The sequence below is a fragment of the Panthera onca genome, chromosome A3, assembly GCF_046562875.1.
Source record: "Panthera onca isolate mPanOnc1 chromosome A3, mPanOnc1 haplotype 2, whole genome shotgun sequence".
Taxonomy (NCBI): Eukaryota; Metazoa; Chordata; class Mammalia; order Carnivora; family Felidae; genus Panthera; species Panthera onca.
In genome coordinates, this window is record NC_138341.1 from 1,094,003 (window position 1) to 1,114,148 (window position 20,146).

A 20,146-nucleotide genomic window follows, 5' to 3' on the forward strand; every position below is an offset into this window, starting at 1 on the left:
TCCAACGTCCTGTCCCACGCGGGCGTTCACGTGCACCGCGACCTCGGGATGCGGGCGGGCTCCACCCTGGGCATGCAGGGACCTCGCGAGGGGCCCTCGAGGAGGCACTCACCTGTGGCCGATCGCACTGAGCTCTTAGGCAGTCAGTGTCATCTAGTGTAGGGAGGGCGGTTGGCAAGGACTGGGGCGCCTGCCGGCCGCGGGGCGGGGCCGAGATGCGCGACGGGGAGCGCCTCTACCCGCGAGGCCCGCACCATGGTGCCTGGCCTCTGAGAAGGGGAGGGCGCTGGGGACCGTATTCCCCCCCCCCCCCACCCCCCGGCCTTGCTGGTGAGCAGCCAGACGTGGCACCACAAGGACCGGCCTGCCGTCGGGGGCCACTGGCTGGGGAGGGGCTCTCTGCAGAGGCTGGCGGCCCGGCCACGCCGCTCCGCCCGCGTCACGAGCCAGGCGGGCCGCGCCCGAGACAGACGGATGACCCGGTGTGACCACGATGGCCCCTCACGGCTACACTACCACTATCACCCGCAGTGGGCACGCGCCAGCCCACGCCCCGGCTCTGAGGACAGACGGGGAGACCCGGGGGCGGCTGCAAACCCGAGGCAGCGCAGACGCGGAGTTTGCACGTCTGGGGACACGGAGGCCCAGAGCGGTCTGCTGGGCCACGCGCAGGCTTCCGTGGCCAGCGGCTCGGGCTGTAAAAGCCACAGTGACTGGGGGACATCGGTTCCGTTTCTCTGTCCAGAGACGGTTTGAAACTGCTTTTGAGTTCAATGAGGAGAGGGGCTTGGGTGGTTTACAAGCAGCTGCGTTTCCTCAAGCTTCCAGGCGTTAGCGGGCACCGGGAGAGTCAGGTCTTCGGGACAGAGGAAAGGAAAGGCCCGGGGGCCACGGAGCCGGGAGCAGCACACGCGCTCCTGGTAGCTGAGGTCGTGTTCCTGTTCCTAGCCTTCTTCCTAGTTTTGTTTCCCCTGTTTCTCCCCTGTTTGTCACGTTTGGGGGTCTTTCATTTTTTGAATCTCTCTTTTGTCTGGAGGAAATGTTTTTGGTCCTAACCGGGAGACGAGAAAACGGCCTGCTGCCTCTGCATCCTGTGTTGGCCTGGGCCTCTCCGTCATCTCTCACACTGCCACGTTGTGTTCCTCTCCTGCCGTCCCCAAACCCTGTCTTCTGCCCAGCTGCTTGTTGCTAGCTACCTGGTTTTAAGTTATTTTTTTAGTTTATTTTCTGCTCTGTCATCCCTCACATAACAAGATTGAGTTCCAGCCTTTTCTCCCTTCTTCCTGGGGGGTCTGCCTGTTTCGTACCTTGGTTTTTTTGGGTCCCGTTTCTAAGTGATTTCAGAGACTCTTAAGTTAGCATGAGTTTTGAGAACTAGGTTGATCAAATATGCTTATTTTACAGGCAAAGAGACAGATCCAAACAGGTGAAGTATACTGTTTAAATTTGCACAAAGAGCCGCCAGGTCAAGATGAGAACAGACATGTCTTCGGACCCAAAGCTCAGCTAGACTCGCCGTAAATGTCCCCTTGTGATCAGTGGCTCCTACCCTACAAAGCCGCCCCTCACGCCGGGCTCATTTTGTGCTGCAAGACAGAGATCACTTGTTCGTCTGTTTGCGATCCCCAGTGATCGATCTGCAAGGACCCTCGTGTCTCATAAAACAGGGAGAGTGGAGGGGATAGCAGGAAAGTAAAATGAAATTGCTCTAGACCTTTGTACCGAGGATGTAGCCAAAGCGGTTTCTAAGAGTCACACTGTCCGCCGACCGTGTGGTCCCCCTCCGGTCACGAGGGGCCGACCAGAGAGCAGGGGGCTCAGTGCCCACACCCCTGCGACCGGAAGGTCTGACCCCGGTGCTGGTTCTGGAGTCTGCACAGCACGTGCGTTCCACTGAGGACAAGACGGGAACCAGCGAGAGCTGAAGACGGGGACACCAAGTCCAGATGGAGAGACCAGGGCAGGCGCAGAGGAGGGTGGCAGGAAGGGGGCTGAGGGCAGCACAGGCGTCCACAAGACCCTGCAGCCCCTGCACACGGGCCACTGTCCCGGGCGGGTGTGGGGCCGGGAGGCCCGGGCACCCCCGTGGTGCCTCCGAGCTCGGCAGCCCGGCCAGACGCGTCCTGTGGCGGGGACCCGAGAGCGACGGGGCTGCCCTCGCCCCGACCCCTAGCCCCTGGGAGAGAGAACCAGGGACCCGTTCCTCCACAGGCGCCCACGCCTTGTTGGGGAAGCCTCAGCTGAGGGTCGGGAGCTTGGGAGAAGCGAGGACCGTGTGCCGTGCGCCAGCCGGTCTGCGGAAGGGACGCGGTGGTGACGCGGCAGAGGGGACACAGAGGCTGCCTGCTCAGCCGTCGCCCGGGCCCCTGGGGGAGTTCGGGGTCTGTCCCACCCGGACCTGCCGGACGAGTTAGAAGAGACGGAACAGAGAAAGATGCTGAGGAAACAAGACGAAAAGCCGTGATAAACCGAACGGACGCGAAAGACGCTGCTGGGCAGACGGCCTCCCTGGACACGTGCCCGCCGCGAGCCTGTGCCGTGCCCTGACTCTGCAGGGACAGGAGCTGCCTTCGGCAGGGACCGGCAGGCGACCAGGTCACCTGAGAGAAAAGTCAATACAGCATTCGGAGGCGTTAGCTTGGAGAAGACAAGACGGCAGGAACCGAAGTCACCGTCCTCACAACGGGAAGGGAGGAGGGACACTTGCCCGAATGTGCCTAAGAGCCCGGGGCCACGCTCCTGGGGGGTCCTGCCCCCAACACGCGGTGCTCAACAGCAGGGTGGGGCCCCCTGGGAGCGTGGCAGTCCCTAGGGCGGGATGGACTGGCGCCTGCTGTGACCACCCCAGAGGCCTCCCGGGGCTGAGGGCCCGGGCTCTGTGCACAGCCCGAGGCGTCCTCCCTCTGGGGGACAGGCCGTGCCTTCCTCTCTGCGGCCCCCACGTCTCTGCAGGTGACTGGACGCCTGGGCCTCCCTCCTGGAAAGCTCTGCCTCAGGGCCCCCACGTTGTCACGCGGCCTTCCTGCCCGCGAGGGGCTCCTCCCTCGAGCAGGCCCTCTGGCCTCCGGCTTTTCCTCCTGTGTGTCCAGCCTCCCCGAGCCTCACGTGAGCCGAGCACTGTGCCTGGCTGTGTGCCATCCCCTCCCTCTGACCTCCCAGAACCTTCCTCTCCTGCCTGCCCTGCCCAGGAGCTGGGGTGCCTTCCGGGTGGTTTGTCACTCTGAGCACAGGTTCTGGGGAAGGAGGGCGGAGCCCGAGCGCTGACACGGCCAGCCCAGGGCACACCCCACTGGGGCCCAGCATCTGGTGGTTTCGTCCTCTCTGTCTGGTGTGGTTCTTGTGCCGTTTGGTCTTCCCGTTTGCAAACTAGGTCCTGAGGGTCACAGAGCAGGTGCAGATGCCTCAGAGCTCTGGCCTGTGGCCCTGAGTGTGGCCTGTCTTAAATGTCCTCCTCGTTCTCAGCAGGACGTTGGCAGTTAGGGTCACTGCGTCCTAGGTATTGGGCGTGGCCCGCCGTCCCCAAGGTGTTGTCCCCAGCTGCTCTCAGGGGAGGCTGGCCTGAGGACCCCGAGGGGGTGTCAGCGGGTTGCCCAGGGGGGACCGTGCTGTCTGGGTGTGGGGGGCCGGGGGGGTGTCTAAGGGGACTCTGCCCAGAAGGTGAGTGCGTGCAGCCCCACCCCTGCCGGGAAGTCGACTTGGAGGTGGAGGGGCCTTGCCCATCACAGGCCCCCAAACCTGCCCGCGAGCGCTCGGCTCCCTGGGGGGCGTGAGAGCTGACGCCGGGAACTCGGAGCTCTATGACCCGCCGGGCTACAAAGATCCTCATGTCCTGGGGGCTGCTGACCGTCCGTCCCCCACTTGGTGGAGGACCAGGTGACCGCCCTGCGCCCATCTCAGTTCCCGGGGGCACAGTGTGTGCTCTGTGGCTCTCCAGGGAGGGTCGATGAGGACAGCCTCTCCTACCGACCGGTGATACTCCAGGCGCTCGGGCCCTCGGCAGTCACGCTGTGGGCCCACACTGTGGGGCCCGGAAGGTCGCCGTGGACATTCTGACTGTGTGCCTGCTCTTCACGAACACCCTGTGCTCTGGGTCCTGCCCCATCAGTCCGTGTCACAGACGACACAGGCCCAGAGATGCTCATACTGTGCTCACAGCAGGAAGTGGCAAAGAGGCTTGATTCCCACCCACTGGCGGCCTGCTGTGTGCGTCAGAGACAGGGGCATGCTCGCGGGAACGTGGGGCAGGTGGGGGGTGTGCTCGCGGGAACGTGGGGCAGGTGTGGGAGCAAAGCCAATGCTTGTGGAGTGACTGGGGTCCCCAGAGGGGTGGTGGGAGGGGAGGGGCGGGTTGGGGGGCGACTGGGTCCCCAGAGGGGCGGTGGGAGGGGAGGGGCACAGAAGGAGGTCCTTGGTGATGTTTAGAGAAGAGGGCTCCTTCAGAGCGGGGAGGGAAAGTCGGACGACGTGCAGAGTGAGGGCCCACGACGGGAGGACAGTGCAGACACACGTGGCAGCGGGTGGCGGCGGGTCCGAGGGTACGGGAGGGGAGGGCCTTACAGTGCCGGGTCCCAGCGGGAGCAGAGGAAGGAGCCCTCGCACCCCAGCCGGGTGCCGTCCGAACAGGGAGGGGGCTCTCGTCCGGGCCGGGGGCTCTGGTCGGAAGGGATGGCCTGCAGTGACCCTGGCCGGCCACACACACGCCGCGTGTAAGGGCACGCGATGCCTTGGCGATGGTGACGTGGGTGCCACCGTGGACACCGTGTGGTTTCCTCTGTCCCTGGAGCCGGTGTGAGCGGGTCGGGCCTTCCCGACTCCCAGCCACCACGTCCAGACAAGCATCCGGTCCTCGGGCCCATCTGGATCTGCCCGCGGAGAGGAAGCAGCAGGGACGTCGGGCGATGACAGGTGACAGTCGTGGTCCTGGGCGGTGTCGCTGCTGCACGAGGGCGCGGGCGGTCGAGTCTGGAGGTTCCGAGCTCATTGCAGGTGCAGCTATTTCTGCCAGGAACACATCCGCGCAGACCCGCGCCCAGTCAGAGTTACGGGGTCTGCTGCTTGTGGAAGCGGGAGCGTCAACGCTGCCCATCTCCGTGTGAGCGAAAGCAGCCTTGGGTCCAAGTTTGAAGGAAGTAATTTTAAAATATGGTCGTTCCACAGCGAACTTTGACGGAAACTTCAGTTGCCTAACACCAAAAGGGTGTTTCTTAGGAAAAGATTCACATTTAAAAATGATCTCTGTTACGTAAGCTATAAAAAAGGAATAGGAGGGGCGCTGGGGGGCTCGGTCGGGTATGCATCCGGCCTGGGCTCAGGCCATGTTCCCACAGTTCGTGGGCTCGAACCCCGCGTCAGGCTCCGTGTTGACAGCTCGGAGCCTGGAACTGCTTCAGATTCTGTGTCTCCCTCTCTCTCTGCCCTTTCCCTGCTCACATGCTGTCTCTCTCTGTCGCAAAAATAAATAAACGTTAAAAAAAACTTAAAAAAAGGACTAGAAAAGATTTTCTGGAAAAGGAAGGGAGGGAAAAGAGAAAGAAAAACAAAGACAACTTTTATAACTGGGAAATCTGCTAGGGGTCAAGGGGCTTTGGTGATTTCCAGTCTTCCTGTGTCAGCAGCCGTTGTGCGGGAAGGTCTCTGGGGGCCGTCCTTTGGCTCAGAAGACAGGGCCAGTGTCAGTGTCCCGCGAGGGGGCTCCTCAGAGGCCCGTGAGGGGTGGGGAGGACATTCCTCACCCCCACCCCCTGCAGACCTGTCATGGGGTGGGGGGGGGCTGGGTGAGGAGTGAGTTGCCATGGCAACCCACCGTTTCCCCCACCCCCCTCCCGCCCCCCTGCCTTGCTGCAGGTTCTATAATGCGCAGGACATTCTGAGTATCAGGGCACGGAGGGCGGGGGTGGGGAGCAGGGCAGGCCTTTCAGCGGGCACTAAGGGTCTCTCACCCGGATGAAGAGCCCTGTGGATGCACACGCCAGCCTCAGTGCTGGGTGAACCATGGCCCTCGGGGCCTCAGGAGGCTCCCCTGCAGCCAGGATGCCCCCGGGGCCACTAGGGAGACTCGGGTCACGTGCATTCGAGGCTCAGTGGCGTTTCGCTGTCCTAAACCGTAGATCAGGGCCGCATGCTGCCACAGTCCCTGAGCACACGCTCCCAAACACGAAGCAGGAGCCTTGCTCGTTTTGTGTGTGAGCCCGTGTTCTGACTAAAACGTGTGATCCTAGAAGCAGGGTCCAGGGAAGGTGGCGCAGCCTGGTGGCAAGGGCATCGCGCTGGGCGTCACGAGCCCAGTGCGCAAGAGGCCAAACCTGAACGTGAACCAGTCTGTGAAAGCGGGGAGCCTGGGTCTGCCCATCACTGCACAAGGGTTTTCATTTCTTTTGTCAGGAAAGGAGCCATTGGCCTAATCAGCTCTTTACATTTAAAGTCCGTTAAAAATAAAGAAACGTCATCCGTCGAACGTCCAATTGGCTTCTCGAAGGGTGATGAGCCCTCGCGTCACATTTTCTCAGGCCAAGTAGGGAAACACGGAGGGTTCTCGTTCTGCGCGAGTGGGTCAGCCCCTGCGGCGCTCGCGGGTTACCCAGTAGTGATGCGAGTGTGTTCGCGGGCGTCCGCCGACCGCGCTCCCTGCTCCGCTGCACAGCCGCTACTTTGCCGGGAAGGTGTGCGACTCCCGGGGCCCATCAGGCTCTTTGCCCCTTCCCGCCAGGGGGAGGAAGCGTGACAGGGCTCTCGTGCTCGCTGGCGGGGACTGGTCCCTCTCTGGCTGCTCCCTGCTTTCGGGGGGTGTGGAGAGGTCACGACAACCCGCACCCGGAGGTCTGAGATGGCCCTCCCGGGGGCTCCAGGCGCGGGTGCGCGTGGAGACGCTGCGTCCTGCCGAAACCGTGCCTCGGTCCCTGGTCTCTGGTCGTCTCCTCAGTCGTCTCTGGACCAAAGCACACATTTCAGAAGAAGACGAAAGTGTGTTCCTTTCTCCTGGACCAGGGCACCAGCAGAGCTCAAACGCTAGACAAGGTCGGCGGGTCCTATCCACCGTGAGTGCCAAGGTTCTGGGCAGGATCTGGAAGGAGGGTTTTCCCTTATGGCTCAGCACAGTGGACGTGTTGGTCAGTACCGCCTTCTCCTCTAGTTAGAAGACAGGACCGAGTCTTGCCCGCGTGGGAAACAGCTCCGCAGCTGTGGCCCAAGTGCAGAACTCACGTTCAGAGGTCGCAGACGGTCAGGGTGTGGTCCCCGCGTGGGAGCAGAAACCCCCGCCCATGGCGGGTTTCAGGCGGTCAGCCTTTCTCCACTGGCCAGCAGTCTCTCCCTGGCTTCAGCCCTTGGCCACTGGAAGGGGCACGTTGCGTATTTTGAAGGCATCACAAAGTCTCCTCTGGCAGACCACGAGAGGGGGTGGACATCAGAGAGGGCCACCGTGGGGGCCCCCGCAGACGGGCTCTCCCAGCATCTCGGCCACCTCCAGGCCTGGCTCATTCCCCACAGTGCGTCACCGAACCTCGGCAGAAAGCCAGGATTTGGATGAACTGAGAATCAGCCGACTTCGGGGGAGGAACGGAGTCCTGCTCTGTGTTTACCCTTTAACCCCTAGTGAGTTGGAAATCTGCAGGTGTCTGCGTGAGGGCGGCCGGGAGGGGCTGAGGCCAGGCCCCGGGCGACTTAGAGTGAAGCTGTGATTCCGGAAAGTCTCTGGGCACCTGATCCTGATTTTTCCAAATAAGAAACATGAAGTTCAGAACTCTGGTTGACTTGCTGGGGGCCACTCGGCGAGGACACGGAGTGGGTCTGAGACGATCCCGTCTGACCCAAGGTGGAGCCCCTCTTCCCGCGCCGCACGGGCCCAGCCACATGGCCGCCCGCCTGAGGGCGCACCTGTCTGTGTCAGGGTCGGGGTCAGGGTCGGAGTCAGGGTCGGGGGGAAGCCTGCTCAGCGGTGCCCGGCGGGACGCGGCTCGGCCAGAGGGAGGCTTTGGGCTCATGCCGAGACCGTCTTTCCTGGCTCCGCCTGGCGCAGAGGTAACCAGCGTGCGGCCAGGAAAGCGGAAATCTAACCTGCGGTGCGGGCTCGGGGTCTGGCCTAGATCTACGAACGCAGGAAAGAGAAGCGTGTTTCTCTAGGTCGTCTGCGCCGCTCTGACCCGTAAGGCTGTGCACTGAAAGACAAACGCCTGCTTCTAAGCGGTTCTCATCTTAAAATGCATGTCATCCAAATAAGGCAAGAGAACTGAAGCAAGAATCCGAGATAGTTTGAAAAGTAAAGAAACGACAGAGAATGGGACGCTCAAAATATGCCAGTTGCGAAAACGGTTTTGTGCGGGAGGCGGGAGCCGAGGGGGGGTCGCCGAGGGACCAGGGCTGCTGGGGAGTCTGATAGGCTGACGGACACCTCCAGTTGATGGCTTTAAGCCTGATTTGCAAGTCTGATAAAAGTGTTTAAAACTCTGCCAGATCAGACAAGAACGAGAAAAGACATATTAGGAAAATGGGATCCTTTCATCTTTGAAATATTTTGATCTCGGTTGTTGGAGTTTGAAATGTAAGAAGTTTTCTTTCGCTCGCTCGTCGCTGGAATCGGGTCAGACTTCGGGCGTTGATTGCCTGTGTCTTTTTGTTCCAGGGCCCCCTCCCCCGCTCAGTCGGCCTCATTCCTGCCCGAGCCCGTGGCCCGACCCACCTGGCTGCCGCCGGGCTGGCTCCTGCCTCCGTCTTGCCTCAGGCCTTGCTCTTTCATTAACAGGTATCATTATGTCGACTTTTCTGGGCACCAGGTGCTTTTGCGAGCACTTGACAAACACAAACTCCTCAGTCCCGGTAACGAACTGCCAGGGGGGTGCCGGAACCGCCCCACTTTGTGGATGGGATCAGAGAGGTGAGCAGCGTCTTCGGAAGGCGGCCCAGTGTGGGGGTGGAGTGCGTCGGGAGCCAGGAGGCCCGGGCGGAGGTCCACACCGCTAAGCCTGCTGGCCGCCCCCGCCCCCGCAGCGCTGGGCCGGACCAACCACCCCCCTCCGGACGTCCAGGATGCACAGCCCCCGATGCTCACGGTCTCCGGCGGCCTGTTCTTCGAGACCCGGGGACATTTCAACGTCTCTAGGCCTTTGAGGAGTCTCTGTGAATGCACTAAAATACCCTGATTTAAAAAATAATTTTCTAAGGAAAACAAATAGATCTAACTACCTGGAGTGAAACATTAACCCCAATTTAATTATTTCTACTTGGCCTAGAAACTCCCTCCAGTTGATATCCCTGGGGCTTAGAAGCCAGAGACGGGCGTTTTCAGTGGCAGAAACTGCTGTCATGACATGAAAAGGAGAAGTGCAGAAATACCTCAGGGAGAAGCCAGGCTTTCTGTCGCCGTGGGATTATTCTGACAGTGAGGGAGGTGTGACTGAGAAAAGCTGAGCGCCCCTTTGAAGAGCCAGAATTAATCACGGCGACTGAAAGGAACGGCTCAGGTGAGTGCACTCAGAGCTCGGTGTGGCGTGGGAGTGGGTGCCGGGCGTGGACAGGGCTGCCCACGTCCACACGCCCGTTCAGCGGGTTTCGAGGGGCCCTAAGTGCACACGTGGGGTCTCGCTGGGCCAGGAAAACTGAGCTGACACATCACACGTTTAACTGAAAACAAGCGAACACAGAAAATCCAACGTGTACATCAATATGCATACTTCCTCGGGAACGAATACACTTTGGAGAGGAGTGTGTACTCAATGCTACGTGGCCTAAAAACGCCCTACTGGAAACTGGGAAACTGTCTCCTACCCTCAATCTAAATCAGCGTCTCGGGCGTGGGAGAGGGTGGCCCGTGGCGGCCCAGGGGCTGGGGCCACGGGATGTGCTCTCGGGACCAGGAGGAGCGACAGGCTGTCAGGTCGGGAAGGAGGAAGCAGAGAGGGGGCTGGGCCACCCGTCAGGAGCCACACACGCGCCCCTCAGAGGCCCCAGCGGAGAGGCCCACGCCCCAGATAACCGGGCCTGTGCCTGTTTCCCTCCACGAACAGCCCAGGGCTTGACAACAGGTAAAATCGGTTTTGTTTGAAGACGAGATCTAAACGTGCGTAAGCGGGTGCACACGGAGACGTTCCATGTACTTGCTGCAATGAGTCCTGGGACCCTCAGCTGGCAAGTGGGGCCAAGAAGGGACGCCTCCTCTCCGTTCTCTGCTCTGTCTCCAGTCGGTCCTGCGTCGGGGGACGAGGCTGCAGCCGTATCACCTGCGTGCACCTCCGCGAGTCTGGACAGACTGCACGAGCCTAGAGCAGCCGACGACGGACGCCACTCACCGCGACGGTGGCCTCGTCCGTGCTCCCCGCTCGCGAGGGGACGACCTCGCGAAGCTCACACGCCATTCCTGCCTTTCCACCCGGGGTGCAGAGTTTCCAGGCTCACTCTTCCCCGGTCAGCTCGCAAGAGGGCCTCCCTTCACAAGGGGGAGGTTGGAGCTCAGAGCGAGCCGCCTGCTGACCCCACCGACCAGCACTGACCCCACTCAGCAGCCTCCCTTCGGATTCCCGGGCTCCTTACACGGTCTGTTGTACAAGCAAATGATTCTGACTCCTTCACGAGCTCATTTACTTGATGGCTTGGCTGCCCAGCGACGTGCAAAACGCCCGTGGATGCTGCGGGGGAGCGGCCACACGTTGGGGGCCCAGGTCACACCCTCCAGGAGCCTCCCTTCCCATGCACGACACAGGTGACCAAATACCCACAGCGTGAGGTAGGGCGTCATCGCCGTAGTAAGAGGCCGGTGCGTCGCCGGGTCCTGGGTGTGGAGCGGTCTGTCCGTGCGTTCAGGGACTCTGGGAAGGGCTGACCTCGTTCCGTGGCTGGGCTTCCGTGGGCACAAGGTCAGGGAAGGTCATTGCAAGGGAATGTGCCTGTGCCACAAGGGTCACGTATTCTTTGTGCCATGACCTGTGCATACGTTTGTAAATGCTTATTTCAAAAAGAAACATGCAGTGAAAGATCTCTCTCTTAAGCCTCAAGGTGCAATGGTCTGCAGATCTATGCGAATCTGTGGTGTTTCCTTCCCATCAAGGCGTTTCTCCCAAAGAGGCCCAGCTCCCCAGGGACAGCCGGCCTCACTGCTCTTCTGCCCCTGCCTGGAAGGCTGTGCTGGCGGGGTCTCGGGGAAGCCTGGGGGCAGGTCCCCTGAAGCGTGAGCGGAAGCCCGCTGCCCAGGAACAATCTTCACAGACGTTCATTTTAACTTTCTCGACCGACGCGTCCCCTGCGCCTCAGCGCCACCGGCCCAAGGATTCCCTCCGGCCAGAGGACGCCTGCCCTCACAGCTGTGTCCTGCCTCTTTGATCACGCGCTACGGAAAACTCGTCACTGGAGTCCTGTCTCAATGATCCCCACAAAGTCATACAGTCTTCACTAGTCAGCGGTGCAGTTTTGAGTTTTGAAATCTCACCCTGCTAAGCACACGCTCTCGGTGAGGTCTGCAGGCGGCCACCACTGTCTGTAACCTGGAAACCTCTTATGCTCCCGCGTGCTCAGGGCCGTTTCCTACCGGTGGGACGGAGGGATGCTGTCCTCTGGGGTCAGCCGGACGTTTGGAGGGAGGTTATCTGTGACAGGACTTCCCAGCTTTGTAACCGTTTTCCCTTCCAGGACGCGATCAGCTCATCCGGGCCCCTCCTGCCAATGAGGGAGCAGGTAGCAGCCCAGGAGCCTGGCCGGCTGGGTTTCGGGTGGGTGAGAAGGACGGCCCTGCTCTCTTTGTCCACACTCGCTCCTGGAGCATCACCTAGCCCGCCGTGGAAGCGCCCGACCGTCCCCCCCACAGAGCCCCACGCTTGCTCTGGCCTCGCCCGGAGTCCTGCATGGATGTGCAGCCCTCAGCACGGGCACCCACACGACCTCCGCCTGGCCCCCCCGCGTGTCCCCTGCCCCTCCTGCAGCCACAGCCGCAGGAGAGGGCAGCCTCTGGGCGCCTCTGGGTGCGTCTCACGCCTACGTCCTATCCCCCCTGCAAACCTGCCGTTCTGCCCACAAAACACCCAGAACTGGCTGCTTCTCACCCCTGCTCTGCTCCTGACCACCTCTAGCCGGGACTGTCAGCGAGACCTGTTCCCACCCTCCCTGCGCCTCCTGCCACGCTTCACGCTGTCCCCTATGTGGCACCTGGCGTGGCTGTGGGAACACGTCAGATCCTGTCACCAGTGCGCAGGTGGTGGGGGGCGGTGGGCTCATCCTACTCAGAAGGGAACTCAGAGCCCTGCCGGGCCTTATAAGCCCCTGTGGGACTTGACCCCTGCAGCCAAGCTTCATACTCCAGAACATTCCTCCGGCTGCTCCTCTTCTGAGTGTGCAGGCATTGTGCTCCTGCTGTTTCCCCCGCTATCAGGAGGCAGGGAAGGACAGGGACTGGGGTCGCTGGCTACCTGCCGGGGACCGGAGCAGTGGTCTCACGCAGCAGGCGTTTGTAAGCAAATCACCGTGAGCAACGTGAGACTTTGCCTGTTGTCCTTTTCTAAAGCTTAGACAAGAATACTTGAGTTGTCATTTCTATGAAATAAACCACACACGTGCAGAATATACCGTCGCACTTTATGAAGCACTTTCACATCTGCAGTCCACCCCCGCTGACCTTGACCGTGTGAGGGGTCTGCCCTAGTCCCCAGAGGAAGAGCGCCCCGTGGGCGGTGCACGCTTCGGGCATCTGGACTCCCGGCGCCGGGGGTTTGCTCTTGCTTTGTGTGTTGAATGGAAGCCACAGAAACACCTCCCCACCCAGAGATACGATGCGGCTGTTAAATAAGATTACCCAACCAACGTGTTGAGCAAAAAAGCAGGTTTCAGGATCACAGAGAGATTGTGGTTGAAGAAAGCCTCACCAGATGCAGTACGGAGATGAAGGTACAGGGTTTCTTTCCCTCCTTTTTCAATTTCCGGTGGCTTCTGTCTAAAACCTTCCTTGTCTTGTTTTTTTTTTTTGTTAAATTTTTTAATGTTTTTATTTATTTTTGAGAGAGAGAGAGAGAGAGTGAGCGAGCATGAGCGGGGGAGGGGCAGAGAGAGAGGGAGACACAGAATTTGAAGCAGGCTCCAGGCTCTGAGCCATCAGCACAGAGCCCGACGCGGGGCTCGAACCCACGAACCGCGAGATCATGACCTGAGCTGAAGTCGGGCCCTCCACCGACTGAACCCCCCAGGCGCCCCATAAAAGCCTTCCTTGTCTTGTTAAGAGCACATGCCCCCGTCTGACGTAAGAGGAGACCTCTGTCCCGGGAGAGGGTGATCTTACACGCGATGCACATTGTCAGCGGAACAGAATGGACGTACGCGGGAAGCACCGGCAGGACTTGAGCACAGAAGCAGAAAACAAGGAACACGGACCAAGGAGATGAGAAGTAGCCACTCCCACACCTGCCCTGGGAGCCAGAGCAGAAAGGGCACACGTCCGGGGCCCGTGGTCCCACGTCCTCGAGCGCGAGAGCAGAGAAGGAGGGCCCTCTGGGGGCCCTGAAAATGAAGTTTGGCTGAAACAAGTCACTTGTGTGAACCCGGGTTGTGGAAAGGGCATTGTAATGACGCGTTCAGGAAGCAGGCGCTAACGTAATTGGAACAAGGGAAGGACCGACGCTCCCCTCTGTGTGGCAAGCTCTCCAACAGCGGGCTGATGAATGGTCTAAGCAGGCTTGAAAGAGAAATATTTAAGATACTAATGGCAAACAGTCTTCTAACAACCTTAAAGCCCCAAGTGTTCATAATGTATCTGCTAATTATAAGCCAGGTTTATTTAGTCACTGAAGAAGGTGGCCTAAGGATCTCTCTTTGATAACATCTGCTTAATGAAATTTGAATTTCTGTACAAGTTTGAAAGTAATAAAGTGGAATGTATTTTTAAATAACGTAACAGACTTTCTCCTAACTTCTAATGAATGCTGCTCTCATGGTCCACAACAGTGAGGTCCAGGCAACATGCAGGTGTTCGAGTCTGAAAAGTTACCCTGTGAAATTTATATCATATTTTATTCTAATCTGTCTACAAATGGCATTAAATTAAAAAAAGAGGCCAGTATGTAAAAATAAAAAGACCTTCCCTCCATTTGTCTATGGCCTAGTACTAAAAAATGTTGAGTACCCAGATGCTAAAAAGAGTCCTAAGCTTTTCAGTTGTAGGAATAAAATATTCCTGAATGTTTATTAGAATATGGTAAAAAATATCTTTAAAGAACAGTGCAAACCGAGTCTGGGGTTCTCAGTGGCACTGTCCTATATGGACATCCGCTTGATAGCTGTGACTTTTAAATTAGCTTTGACAAAATGGACACCCTGGAAAGTGCATTCCCCTGGCGGCCAGGGCGCGGTGCGGCGCCCAGGAGGCGCGTGTGGCTGCGGCTGCCGTACTGGACGGAGCAGATCTAGAACATTTCCAACTCCCCAAGACTTCTGTTGGACGGCCCTGAAAGACTCATCTCACAAAGCCGAATTACATTTTCGTTTTGGTTATTAGAAACTATTTGCACTGAAAGTTTTTTTCTTAAAAAGAAAATCAGGCGAGACTGGGGTTTCTCACGTCTTTACGCTATTACAATCTTCAAGGACTCTACTGGAAGGCCGACCACATACCGCTATTTCCTAACTGCGGGGAGAGGACACTGCTGAGCACCTGTGGAGCCTGGAGACTTTGGCCATGCGGAGAACCAAATGGCAGTCACCAGGGCCAGGGTTGTAGCTCTCTCTGTAAACATGCAGCGGCAGAACTGCACCCCCCGTAGGAAGGCGGGTGGGATTTCCCCTGAACGGTCACTCCCGGGAGATCACAGGTCGTGTTCTGGGATAAAGACCTGGGCAGGTGGGGTTGTGAGCCGTTCTGCTCCTGGGTCCACCTGCAGACCCTTCAGCCCTTCGGGGTCCGTCTTTCTAATCAAGAAAGAAACCGCAGAGAATGGTTCTCTCTCCTGAAATTGTCAGGAAAAAGTGTCCTCCAAAATCCTTGTCAATAATTTCCCAGAAGGAACATCTACTGTGTTTCCAATTTTGTTCATTTTGCTCCAGGGAACTGTAAATTAGTGAAGTGTTTACTGAAATAAAACCTCAAATTTATAATTAAAGGCCGATGAACCCGGTCCTTACTGGCCAGACGTCTTTCCCAAGGAGGCTGGCCTCTCGCCCTACTCGGCGCCAATGTGGGGCTCCCGTGATGTTGAAGGGAGGTCCACGCTGAGAATCACCCCAGCGGGGCCAGGCATGACAGGAATATGAGACCAAACCCCCGGTGATTGCGAGAGGCCAGAGTCAACTAGACGTAGCATATGAAGCAGACCCAACGACAATTTGACGTGCCCTGTGACAGGAAGCGTGCCTAGCTCTGAATCCTGGCCTGAAACCGCGGACGACAAAACCTATAGGTTCACACACACACGCGTGTGTGAATACATTAATGACATATCTTCTATGTAAACGTGTACGCATATACAGAATACCTGTAAAACTGTAATATTTGAAATCGCAAGGAAAATAATGTTTCCTTTGTCTGGTGCACCAAGTATGCTGCGTATTTATAAAGAGAAGTGATTAATCCAGAAGCGAGGTCTGTCTACAACGTCTGACTGCGAGTTCCTTGAGGGCAGACACTGCGTCTGTCCTCCGACTACCGATTACAGGTGTTTAAATAAATAAGTGAATGAAGCAGTGTGGCTCCTGGCTCGTGGACATGCTGTGGTGTGTGCTCCCATCCAGAAGTCTCTGGAGGGTCCAGACTGCCCCCCTCCGCAGGGCTGCGGGCTGTGAGCCAGAGGCGAGCGCGGGGACAGCCTGGGCATGTGCGTTGAGTGATGCGCGCGTACCTACAGGCTCCAGAGGGGCTCCCCGGACCTCCTGCCCAGTGTCACCAGCAGGGGCTTTCCTGTTTGAATTTGAGGACACGTGATGTCCTCCACACCTAGAGGCTCACTGACTACGGGGTGACTTAAAGTTCTCATGATACAAAGTCATTCAGTAAATGTTCAATTAACTTGCACATTCTCCTCCTTTCAATTCTGGTTAATATTTTCACAAAATCCAAATTTTAAAAAGAGCTATGTGATTTTTGTGCATTGATAATAATGTTTACTGAGCGTCCTCTACGTGCCTGCTCCCAGCACGGTCCCATTTCACAGGGGAGGACACTGAGGCACCAAGTCCGAACGACAGTGAGGCCCACGCAAACACCCGAACTGCATCCCAGATGTTGCCGGAGAGCCCCGGGTGTGCTTCTGGAAAGCACAGGTCACTTCCTAAAGGGAATGGGACACTGAAGTTTGCTTCCGGTTTTGTTTTGGTTGGTGTGTGTGTGGATGACCTCCGGTGAGGTTAACGAGATGTACGCCCACGTCCAAACACCTGGGATGCCCACTGCACAGTCTGGGCGTAACGTTGACCACCAGGAGAAGGAAGTGGGGAGGGGGCTCCCTCGCAGAGACTGAGCCCAGGACGCGGGGCAGCGAGCCCCCTCCCGCGGTGCTGACCGTGGCAGCGTCCGTGCTCCCGGGAGAGTGGAGGCTACTCTGGTTGTCCTCCCCGTAATCGAGAATCTCCATGAGCTGTGAGCTGAGGAGCACACAGCTTTGCTTTACCTGTTATGTGTGTGTGCTCACCCGTGTGCGTTCATCTGTGTGTGTGCTCACCCGTGTGTGTTCACCTGTGTGCGTATCAACGTGTACATCTGTGTGTTCATCATGTGTGTGCTCACCTGTGTGTGCTCATCCGTGTGCGTGCTCACCCGTGCATGCTCAGTTATGTGTGTGCTCACCCATGTGCGCTCACCCGTGTGTGTGCTCATCCGTGTGTGTTCATCGGTGTGCATATCCGTGTGTACATCTGTGTGTTCATCATGTGTGTGTTCACCTGTCTGTGTGTTCATCCGTGCATGCATCGTGTGTACATCCATGTGTGTTCACCGTGTGCTCATCTGTGTCTGCTCATCTGTGTGTACATGCATGTGTACATCTGTGTGTTCATCCATGTATGTCCACCTGTCTGTGTGCTCATCTGTGTTCATCCGTGTGTACATCTGCATATACGTCTGTGTGTTCACCTATGTTCATCCATGTGTACATCTGAGTGTTCGCCCGTGTGTGTTTACCCGTCTATGTGTTCATCTGTGTACATCCGTGTGTACATCCGTGTGTGTTTACCCACGTGTGCTCATCCGTGTGTGTTCATCTGTGTGCATATCTGCGTGTACATCTATGTGTTCATCATGTGTGTGTTCACCTGTCTGTGCTTATCTGTGTTCATCCATGTGTACATCCGCTTATACGTCCGTGTGTTCACCTATGTTCATCCATGTGTACACCTGTGTGTTCACTCATGTGTGTTCACCTGTGTGTTCATCTGTGTACATCTGTGTGTACATCCGTGTGTGCTCACCTGTCTGTGTATTCATCTGTGTGTGTGTGCTTGTGTATGCCTGGAGTCATCCTCAAACATTCTCATTTTCGGTTTGCTTTAATATGCTTACCTATAATTCTTAAATTTAACTTATTTTAAATCAGTCCTACTTAAGATAAAATAAAAAAATCTACGTGCAGCCAAGCGTGTGTCTTAGGGTATTTTCAGAACCCGCTGGGGAGCGGACGTCCTAGACCTTGTACAGTTGTCGCACCCTGAGGCCTGAGGTACGTTCTGCAGGGGGAGCGGTGGGCACGTGCCCCAGACAGAACCCGAGCTAGGGGTGTGTGTGCCCGGGACACGTCCCCAGCTGTGTGTGCTGCGTGTGTACAGGTCAGCAGTCCTGGCTGGTCTCCAGCGCAGCCCTGGGGGGCTGGGGGAGTGGCTGCTGTGCGTGTGGGGCTGCCGGTGGGACTGAGCCGTGCACTCCCACTAAATTGCCCCTGATCTGCGGAGGGCCAGCGCCGTGTGCAAAACCCACTCGGTCTGAGCGCTGTCCCTGCCCCCTACAGCCCGTGGGTCCAGGCCTAGCCACCAAAACACCCATCCCTCAGTGTCCACGCCCGGAAAATGGGCCGAACCCCTCCAGCTCTTCTCTCCGGGGGCAGTGTGTGCAGAGGCCGTCTGTGAACCGTCAGGCACCCTGGGCGGGGGACACGCCAACCCCATCAGCTGCGCTCTTGTAGGTGCGGTGGGGAGGCGGGGGGCTCCCGAGCTCCTCTCAACCCCAGTGGGCAGAGCTCTGCTCTCGCACCAGGGGCCTGGTGGGGCTACCGCCCTGCCCGACCCTGCCCGACCCTGCCGCCACCAAGAAGCTGGACTCACACAGCAGTGGCCGCCCCTCCGTGGGAGAAGCCAGGCCCGCGTGGAGGGCAGCTGTGATTCACCAAGCCCTGTGCATTCCCTTTTGTAAACCGTGAAGACAAACCATTACAGAACTGAGGATTACGTACGGGAACTGGTGCCCAGAGAAAGTGCATGCCGGACAACAGAAGCCTCAGGACGAGCCGCCTGCATCAGACCCCAGTAAATAATCCTCCTGCTGCCTAAAAAAACCAGCCCTAGAACATTCTAGAAACAAGCAGCTTGCAAAGCAAAATAATATCGTGGCCAAAATTCAAACTTTTCATTCTTTGATTTAAATAAATTGTGGCCTATGTAGGGGTTACAATTCCTGTGTACCTAGGACAGATGCCCAGAGACGCCAGGAAATGCAGGAAAACGCAGGGCCCCCACCCCATGGTGCTGAACCAGAAGCTCCAGCATCAAGAAGGACGGGTGAGCGGCCCCCACAACCCTCTCTCCCACCACGCTCACGAGCGGCAGGGATGGGGGCTGCTAAGAGAAAGATCCAAATAATGAAGAGGTATCTAAATTTGGCCAACCAAAGTATAAATGGAAGCCAATTTGGGGGCCCGTTTTTAGAGCTAATTGCCTCTGATTGAAATCGGTTTTGATTTGGCTCGAATTGGAGGCTCAGACGGCTACGGCACCTACATGCCGCCCGTGTCTACAGTGATCGCGCATCTGGAAGCGGACGGCTCCCGGCGGGAGGACGCGGCTTCGCAGGAAAGAGGCGGACAGCGATGTGAGGCGGCTTCCAAGCTCTTCCCCGTTGGTCCCTTCGGGTCCTCTTGGCCATGAAATCTTTAGAGAGGGGACTTCCCTTCAGAATGACAACTCGCGTTAGGCAGAGTCCTCACCAAAAAGTCTCTTTGATTTGAACAATTCTATCTATCCTCCCCCCTACTTTCAGCCTGGGGTCCCAGTGAGTGTCACGGCCGGTGAGGCAGGTTCGCAGGATGTGTATGTGACACACGGCACATCGGCCCAAAAGTGTGTGCACGTGGCACGCGGGCTTTCCTGGGCTCACCCCTGCTTCCCTCCCGAGCCCCTACACTGTGCTGTCTACACTGCACGGGCCGGGGACCAGGGCGAGCAGCCCTTGAAGAGTGCGAATGGTATTCACGTACAGGTTACATTTTAATACATTTTCAGTTTACATATTGCACATAATTAGACATAAAATTACCCACTTCTTTTAAAGAATATCCCCAGTGTGTTGCCCTGGGTAAGAGCGGAGCAAAGTGTTGTCTCAGGAAGTTTAAGACGCTTGAAGATCCAAGACCAAGAGTTTATCTGGCACAACTCATCTTTCCATGATCAGAAACGTCCTGTTAATGGCCAACAACCAAAATTCAGTGTCAAGTGTGACAAGAGGAACATTTCCAGAAAGTTCCACACTAGAGAATCTTTGGGAGGGTACCGGCACCTCCCGTCTAAGGTCTTTATGAAGAAGTAGAATTGTGCGCCTACAATGAACGGTGTGATCTCACTCTGTCACGTAAGCAGCTGCCGCAGCACAGACTGACCAAACCTTTCGAAGATTTGAAGATGTATGTGATCTGTTGAGGGGGGCAGGTGCGTGAGTTGTTCTAGAGAAAGCTGCTGTAGATCTTTAAGGAATCAACCTACGCTCCTATGCAGGGAAAAGCCATCCCCAAGGCCCTCGTGACTCAGACTAAAGGTAACGAGTGGGGGGGTATCATCGAATAAGACGTTACAGGACAACAGATATTGTATTCTATAGTTTCCTCAGGTGGGAAAGACTTATCATCAAGTAAAACTCAGTCGCTGAAATATTGGAGTTTTTATAGCAGACGTTTAATTGGAACCCGTAGTTTTGAAGATCCACCAATAAAAATGGGCCATTTTAGAAAACTGGTCAAGTTTAGATTTCCCAGAAAGGATCGCTCAAAATGGC

At 57.3% G+C, this 20,146-nt stretch overlaps 1 protein-coding gene and 1 long non-coding RNA gene across 17 annotated transcripts in view; one reads left to right on the plus strand and one right to left on the minus strand.

The window, feature by feature from the left end:
• MYT1L (myelin transcription factor 1 like) overlaps positions 1 to 20,146 on the minus strand; it is a 428,591-nt gene that overhangs the window by 43,122 nt on the left and 365,323 nt on the right. The window lies entirely within an intron of this gene.
• On the plus strand, positions 6,578 to 14,184 carry LOC132688448 (uncharacterized). Its single transcript, XR_013554833.2, has 2 exons — positions 6,578 to 8,869; positions 9,225 to 14,184. It is a non-coding gene; the product is annotated as an uncharacterized LOC132688448 (long non-coding RNA).